The 7,350-nt window shown below is 59.0% G+C and overlaps 1 long non-coding RNA gene across 2 annotated transcripts; it reads right to left on the reverse strand.

Annotated features, from left to right (window-relative positions):
• Positions 1-4,688: 4,688 nt before the first annotated feature.
• Positions 4,689-7,094, reverse strand: LOC111775555 (uncharacterized). Of its 2 annotated transcripts, none has more exons than XR_011422723.1 (3): positions 6,725-7,094; positions 6,429-6,488; positions 4,689-5,116 (listed from the first exon to the last, which is right to left on the reverse strand). It is a non-coding gene; the product is annotated as an uncharacterized lncRNA (long non-coding RNA). The 2 variants fall into 2 exon arrangements; XR_011422722.1 differs by having other exon boundaries at positions 4,689-5,207.
• Positions 7,095-7,350: the final 256 nt, after the last annotated feature.

Here is a 7,350-nt window from a genome sequence, read left to right on the forward strand (position 1 = left end):
AGGACATTTCCGGAAGCTGCCCATCCCACGGCCCTGCTCCGTCACCTCTCTCCCAGCTGACCCCATGGGATCTTCTCCATGGGCCAGTCACAGGGACACTGGACACCTGGACCACACAGCATCTCCTCTGCTGGCTGCCTCCCCAGGCTCCCAACTCACTCAGAGTCAAAGCTGTACCCACCATGACCCAGGGGCCAGCGTGACCCCCTAGACCCCCCACGGGCCTACAGGACCCCCCCATCCTCTGTAGTTCAAGGGCCTGCAGGACATCCCTCCCACTGCATTGACTGGGCCCGGCCTGCACAGCACAGCCAGGTTCGAGAAGGACATGCTGAGGGCTGCTCCCTCTGGTTGTCCCAGAAGCCGACCCCGACCACCATGGGGCACCGCTGCTTGGTGGACTGGGCTTGCTCTGTACATATTTACCAGCCGGAGAACAGAGGCCCCAAGGGTGCCCAGTGCCCCGACTGCCTGCTGAGGCCCTGTCTCCACCCACCCTGGACGGCTCCCTCCCTCGCTCCCTCCCTCCCTCTGAGGTCCCACCGTCTGCCCAGCTCACCCTGCCCATTGGACTACCCCCTCCTCACAAACGGCCCTGTCGCAGCAAAGTGTTTCTAGTCCTTGAAGGGTCCCCCAATGCCTCGATGGCTGAATCTTGGGGTGAATCCCTGGATGAGCTGCTGAAGGGCCTACTGTGCGCCCAGACCCAGCCAGACCAAGAGCCTCACACACGCAGCCCAGCCCAAGCCCATGTGAGGATCCCTCAGGGGCAGGGAGCAACAAGGGTGTAGGGCAGAGTAGGGGACTCTCACTGCCCTGCACGCCCACCACCCTTGCCCAGCACATTCCTGCCCCATGGGTGACGCTGGGTTCCTGTACCTCTGCCTCATGGCCTTAGTCCGCCCCAAGTCAGGGCACCCCAGGCCAGCTCACTCAGGGGTTCTCAGATGAGCCCTGAGTCTCAGAGCCACCAAAGGCAGGCCTGGTTTGGCCTGGCCTCAAATATGGCTCTGGAATTTTAAGAGCAAAATACTATTTAGGTTAACATGGGCCAGAGCCCATTTCCCTCCCAAACCAAGGTCCAAGGGGACCTCCCATCCCCAGCTAGGGGTGTGTCTGCAAAGAATGACCACAAAGTGGGTCGTGTCCAAAAGACACAGGCCAGAGGGAGGGGCTGGGAGGGGATGGGAGGATAGGGGAGGGGATGGGGGAGCTCCAGGGGGAAGTCTGGGGCACATGGTAGGCCAGGGAGCAGAGGACGGGGTGGGCAGCCTGAGCTCCAGGGCAACCAGGGAGGGTCCTGTTGGGAGCAAGGTGGGGTCTGGATCTCTGAGGACACCAGAGCCAAGATTCCCTCCTGAGGCCACGTGGACCCCTCCATGTTCACAGCCACTGGGAGCCTCTGCAGTTCCTTCCTCACAGGCTCTGGGGGGCAGTAGACTCAGGCCAGCCCTGCGCTGTGGGAGGAGCCCATGCTGGCAGCCCTGCCCTGCCAGGCCAGGCTGCGGTGTGGCCAACACTGGCCCACGGGCCTAAATGCCATCAAAGAGCAACAGACTGACTTTCCAGTTAAATCCAAACCCTGGCGTCCACCTCATGCTCCCCGTCCCCAGAGGAAGGTGCCCGGCCTGTAGCAGCTTGTCCCAGCCTCGGTGCAGAAACAAAGACCCCTGGGCTGGCAGGGCCACACCCCACGGCCACATCGCACCCCCACCCAGGCCCCTCCTGCACTCCACATGTTTCTCGCTGACACCCTTGGCTCTGTGACCCACAATCAGGTGGGTTTCTCAGCAGCCCTGACACAGCCTAAAATTGGTCTGGGGTCTCCCAACCCCGCCACACCCAGCCCCGGAAACAGGTATTCCCCTGACTCACCTAGCCATTCTTGCAGACCTTGGGCATCACCCCCAAGGTGAACGACACCCTGCAATTCTTGGGGTCTTTCTGGGTCCTGGCCCCAGCTGTTCCTGGACCTCAAATCCTCTTCCATCCCAGCTAGAAAAACCCCCTCCTCTCCTGCACCCCACCCAGCCCCAGAAGGCCTCTTGCCTCACTGGGGTCAGATGCCCCCAAGGCCCCTCCTGGATCCTCAACAGAAAGTCTCGCCTCATGGGCCAGTGGTCTCACCCAGCTCACCCACGAGGGGCCCAGGCTCACTGCAAAGTGGCTCAAGCTCTTCCCAAAAGAAAAGAGTGTCCACCCTGGACCCTCTAAACCTGACGACCCTTCACGTCCATCACCCAAGTTGGACGGGGCAGACACTGGGCTCTGCCAATATCGGGACACAGCTGGGGCCTCTCCGGGCCTGGGGCTCACAGGTCCTGCCCATGAGCCCTGCAAGGCACACTCAGGCCTACGGACAGGCATGGCGCCAGAGGAGGTGCCCCTTTCTCGTGTTGGCAGGCCCCAGGAGGTGCACTGACTCCGTGAGCTCTCGGGGGTACAGCACAACTGCCCCCCCGACCCTGTGGCTGCAGCTCTACCCTTCCAGCTATGGACTCCGCCCTGCTGCCCGCTGCTCCTTGGCACCCTTGAGGTCCCCGTGCAGCCCGGGCTCCGTGGGCTCTGCCCCATCCTGAACTCGGAAGCCCCCAGCTCCTGTCAAGGCCCCTTTCCAGGCAGCAACTCCTCCTCTCGGGAGTTTACAGGGTCACTTGGGGACAACCACAGCAGAGCCCACCGGAGCCCTCAGCCCTCCCACCTGTGCAGGAGCCAGGGTCTGAACAGCAGCTCCAGGGCCCGGAACAAAGCCCGGCCAACTTCAAAGGAGTCAACTGGGGGAGCTGACACAGTCTCTGGAGCCTCTGGGGAGAGTGTCCACCCTTGGGACCCACCAGGAGTGATGTGGGCAGAGAGACCTGACCCTAAAGGATGAAGGCCTCCACACGCTTCACCTCCAGCGTGGGCAGTGCCAGGCCCCCAGGTGGCCCCTTCAGAGGGGCTTCAGGGACCCCAGGGACAGCAAGGAGGCCAGGGACCTGGAGCCTGGCCACGTCACAGGGTCTGGGAGGGAAAGTCCACCCCCACCGGCACTCCGCCCACCAGGCAAGGCTGACAAGGGATGGGGTTGGGCCCAGAGCTGCAGGCACACCCCTGCACAGAGGCAGAGCAGGGAAGGACTGGACCGCATGGTGAGCAGGGAAGGACTGGACCGCATGGTGGGCAGGGAAGGCCCCACGCAGGTCTCCAGGACAGGCGGCCGGGGAGGGTTTCCATCCCGCAAACCTGCCCGTCCTCATGGGGACGTACAGTTTTTATTTCAGGACATTCACATGTGTTAAAACAGGAAATGAAGTATATGAGAAACAGCATCTCCCGCACGCTCCCGGGGCAGCAGGCTCTTCCTGTGGCCTCAGCCCCACCCACCCCACAGCCCAACAAGGGACCCCAGGCACAGCCCATGCCCCATTCAATCCCCACATTCCTGGGCTGCTTTTTCTCTGAAGCATTTTAGCACACGTGCGTACACACACGCACGCACACCCATGCGCACGCACGCATGTGCTCACACACACACTGGGGTGGGCTTGGCGGCATCTGCAGTGGCCAGTGCTGTGCAGGTTCACGGGGCACGCTGGTTAAGCGGAGGCGTTTGGGGCCCAGTTCTGACTGATTCTGAGCAAAGCTCACGTGCAGAGGGTCTGGCCTGTCCTAGGCCAGGGACCCATCCACACTGCCCCATCCGGATCCACAGGCCAGCTGAGGTCTGCCCAGGGCCCCACAGCTGGTGCGTGCAGCTCTGTCCCACCCTCTAGCCAAGTGCCTGGGGACCTGGCAGGGGGAATGTAGTCCAGAAGTTTCCATCTCCCATAAATCCCCGTGGCCCTGGGTGTGACTGTATAATTGAGGCTGGTCACGAATGCTTGGAGGGTTATGTCATCGTGCCTCTGTGAAGTTGACGCCGCTAGTCTCGCCTCCCCTTCTGCTCGAGAAACACCATCAGGCACGCAGTTGCCCCTCTCTGGAGTCACACTCGCAAAGTGGCAGGAACGGCCACGCCTCTGGCCAAAGACCCCACTGACCGTGGCGTCCATCCCAGAGAGGGGCCTGGCCTCTCCCCAACACGCCCAGGGCCGGCGTGGTGGGCTGGGGTCCTGCGGGCCCCCGGAGGGAGTACACTTAGGCCTCCTGTTCCAGTTCCAACTAGAACGTCCTGGAAGCTCTGTGGCCTCTGTCTGTGGTCAGGCTGCCCAGGCCATGCCCTGCTGCCTAAGATCAATCTTCACTTGGCCACTGTTGGCCTTGGGTGGGTGGCTTTTGTGGACTCAGCTTCCTGCCAAGCCCTGGGAGGGAAAGCCGCTGCCCACTGCCCCAGGTTATGCCCCCATGGCCCACCGCCCGCAGCACATGGGAGTGCCCCAGCCAGCTCACAGCTGCAGGGATGGCCATCCTGGGGCCTGTCCTCGCCTAGCCCAGTCCTGCCAGGAAGGGCCTGGCTTTCCGCTGCTGAGGCCTCAGCACCAGGCGCCTCCATGTCCCTCTGCAAGAGGAAGAGGAGTTTACGAAGGATGGACAGAGAGGGAAGTAACTAGCGGGAGGACGTCCCTCGGCCGCCCAGCTTCCTCCCCACCCTCTTAGTCCACTATGGAGGGCCCTGCAGAAAGCACGTGCCTCATGGACCCTTGTCAAGGTCGACTGGGGTCAGGAGGAAGGGAGCTCCCCCAAACCAGAAACTTACCTTACAGGCCTTAACATGAAACAAACAAAATGGCTTTATTTTTCTTTCCACAAAGGCAGATTCTGCACCAGAAAAGAGGCCTCGCTCCCAGGAGTGCGGTTGACTTCAGAAGTTTGCTACAAACTAAAGATGTGACTCAAGTTACAGGTCCATGTTTTAATCCATCCAAAGGAGCTCCCACCCCTGGCTGCTGTCGTGTCCATCAGCCGCAGCCAGGACTCAGGCCAGCAGTGCTGGAGCCGGGAGCAGGGCCCACACCCCGGACCAAGGGGCGCAAACAGAGGCCCCAGAGAAGGCTGTGTCCCACGCAGCCAGGCCCAGGCGCAGACTCCTCTCTCGGCCTTGTTGCTCTCTCTTTACTGCCTCCTTCAGCCTCACTGTGAGTGTGATGTCAGAAGTAAAGGGTCCCATCCCTTCAGTTCCTGTAATGCCACTTCCCTGCAGACAAACAGCCACTTCCAGTGGGGGTGCAAGGGGCCCCTTCGAGTTGGTACTTTTTATGGTCCTTGGGTTGATGGTCTCTGTGAGACTGACAGGCAGGAAACAGGCACCAAGGGAAGTTCTTTGAGAGGGAGGTCCTAATCCCACTGGAAGGCAGCACGCCAGCAAAGAGGGGACACAGCCAGGAGCAGCCAGGCGGGGAGCTGTCTCTGGAGCAGCAGAATGGATCAGGAGGGCATAGCAGACAGGGGAAGCCCATCCTGGAGGTGGGGTGGGTGATGCTCGGGGCCAGGTGGATGCACGTCCCTTCAAGGACTGAGGTGTGCACGTGTATCTCATTGTATGGTGGATGGATGGATAGATAGATGACGGATTAGATGGATGGATGGATAGATGGATGATGGATTAGATAGATGGATGCATGCATACATGGATGGATGGATGGATAGATGATAGATTAGACGGATGGGTGAATACATAGATGTTGGATCAGATGGATGGATATGATATATTAGATGGATGGATGGATGGATGGATGGATGATAGGTGGATGGATGGATAGATAGATGATGGATTAAATGGATGGATAGATAGGTGATAGATTAGATGGATGGATGGATGGATGATGGATTATGTGGATGGATGGATGATAGATGTAAAAGTGTAGGTATAGAAATTGTGGATAACTGGACAAATGGACAGACCGAAGGAAAGACGGGTAGAGATAGATGTGTTGTGTGTAGGTTAGGGTTCCATAGGCTCAAAGGAGGCAGTGTTCCACAGTGACTGAAAAATTGGGCTTTGAAACTCAACAGACCTGAGGTCAAGTGTCAGGTTACTGGCAACATGACTGAGCACTCATCCAGGCCTAGTCTCCTTCCTTCTCATCTGTGTGGTGGAGATGCATATTTATATGACACTACGACCCACTGTGGCAGGTGCTGTGAGCCTGAAACACTCGGGCTGCACAACGAGGGGCTGAGGCTGCTGTCTGGCTTCTTACTCTTATCTGCCTGTGCACCAGACATTGTTCAAGGGCTTGGGACAAAACCACGAGAAACAGGCACAGACCCCTGCCCAGAAGGACACCTTCCCGCAGGGAGACAGGCGATGAGATCCAGAGGCCGTTTACAGGTGCTGGTGAGGAGCTCAGGCCAGGGCAGGCTGGGGTCGGGGGGAAGGGACTCGAAGGAGACCGGGGAAGCGTGTGCCTCGTTCCCACCCTGGCGAGGAGGGCCCAGCTGTGGAGCAGAAGCAAGGAGGGCAGGGGAGGTTTGGGGTCCAGAGGTTCCTTAAGACCAGAAAGCACCTCAGATTCACTGTGTCCACTGTCCTGAGGAAATGGGACTCCAGACTGGCCTCGATTGATCTAAAAAATAAAACCAAAAGAAAACAAAAAGCTACGACAGGTCTTGCCCACGGAGATATGGAATGAAACAGTGGGTGGGAGAGTTTCTCTGACGAGGGGCTATGAGGAGCCAGGAGAGAATGAGGAGGCCCCCATGAGGCTCACAAAGGCAGGTGGACAGACGGACCGAGGAAGTGCAGGGCCTCTGGCCTGAAGGAGTTTGACATGTGGAGAACACAGACACCTACACGACTTACCTCAGGACAGGACGGAAGGGGACTGAGCTGCTGGAGGGCTCCCAGACTCACATCTTCCTGGGTTCTCAGGACCCACCTCTAAGGAGAGCTGGAGCCGCAAGCTGAGCGGCAGGTGGGACCCTGTTGACATGGGTCAGGGCCGGCGCTGCCCACTTGAGTCAGAGTGTGAAATATCCATCACCGAGGCTTTAAAGCACAGCACAACGGCAGCTTTCACAGGCTGTGACCAAAACAATCCCAACTGTATTTTCCACAATCACCAACAGATGTTTAAAATTGGGGCGGAATCTCTAGGACCGAAACATTTCTCAAGCGGGGCCCTGGAGCGGCTCCAGGGAGCTCACGCCCCGCGGCTCGCGCTGTTGTTCTAAGCGAGCCCTTCACGCGTCAGGAATGTCAAACACAGCTGACCTCAGCGCTCCGAACAGCCCTTGCTGTCCTCTCCAGCAGCAGGCCGGCTCCAGGGTGTTTGTCTAATTTAAAACAAACTATTTGGGCAGTATATTATTTCTCCAACCAAACAATATTGAAGCTGCATGTGCAACGTATTCCTATTGCTTCCTGCTGTGCTCTGGGGCCCTGGGTGAAGTGTATGCATTCGGCAAGCCTGCTCAGCACATTTAGCA

This window comes from Equus caballus, chromosome 11 (genome assembly GCF_041296265.1).
Source record: "Equus caballus isolate H_3958 breed thoroughbred chromosome 11, TB-T2T, whole genome shotgun sequence".
Taxonomy (NCBI): Eukaryota; Metazoa; Chordata; class Mammalia; order Perissodactyla; family Equidae; genus Equus; species Equus caballus.